We start from the raw sequence: 969 nt of genomic DNA on the forward strand, positions 1-969 counted from the left end.
TGTGTGTGTGTGGGGGGGGGGCATAACTTTGCTGTAGTTCCTCATGTGAACGTTAGCGTTAGGTTAAGGCACCGGCGCGGAGCTCTGCCGCCCCGAGGACCTCTGAGCTCCTCACAGGCATCACCAGGGCACGTGGACGTGGGCGTCACCTTCTTCCCTTGGCAGCCGCCTGGCCTTCATTTCTCTCCGACACAGCACAGCCTTTTCTGCACTGGGCGTCCGGCTCTACACCGTCTGTGCGGGAGACACCCGGGCAGCAAGTTCCCAGAGGTGGTGACTTCTCCCCAGTCATGGATAGAAGGAAAGTTCTGGCCACAAGGCAACAGATCCAAGAACTTCTTTCTTTTTCTTTCTTTCTTTCTAAGCTACATTGATGATGAAATGAATAAATGAATGCATTTATCTGACCAGGATTCTTAAATAGTATTACATCAAGATAATTCAGTATTTTTTAAAATATTTTTATTGATTCTGAGAGAGAGAGGAAGGGAGGGAGGGAGGGAAGGGGAGAGAGAGAGAGAGAGAAAGAAAGAGAGAGAGAGACCTCCTACATGCCACCTACCGGGGATTGAGCCTGCAAACCCGGCATGTGCCCTGACCAGGAATCAAACCAGCACCTTTTTGGTGCACAGGACGATGTCCAACCAACTGAGCCATCCGGCCAAGGCTCCTTTTTTTTTTTTTCTTAATAAGAGGAAGCTTATTTAGAAAGTCATAGAGGAAGAAGTGAGCTATAGAAGAAACGGGCTCAGGAAACAGGTTCCAGCAAAGAGGGCCCTGGGAGCCGAGGGGAGAGAAGGTAGAGGTGAGACACTGGAGGGAGAGCCACCAAGGATGTCTGTATCACGGACAGTATTACAGGATTTCTCCTTCAAACACAGCAAAGCTCCTCACAATGACCAGGCACGTCCATGGCAAGTAGATGCGATTGACACGAATACGAGGGGCTGGCCTCCGGAGCGGTGTGGA

At 50.6% G+C, this 969-nt stretch overlaps 1 protein-coding gene across 1 annotated transcript in view; it reads right to left on the reverse strand.

Annotated features, from left to right (window-relative positions):
* Positions 1 to 605: 605 nt before the first annotated feature.
* PNLDC1 (PARN like ribonuclease domain containing exonuclease 1) overlaps positions 606 to 969 on the reverse strand; it is a gene marked incomplete at its 5' end in the record, with an annotated part of 19687 nt that continues 19323 nt past the window's right edge. Inside the window, one exon of the mRNA XM_079781370.1 lies at positions 606 to 969. This exon is cut by the window's right edge and continues 91 nt beyond it.

This window comes from Cnephaeus nilssonii (assembly GCF_951640355.1).
Source record: "Cnephaeus nilssonii genome assembly, chromosome: 9".
NCBI lineage: Eukaryota > Metazoa > Chordata > Mammalia > Chiroptera > Vespertilionidae > Cnephaeus > Cnephaeus nilssonii.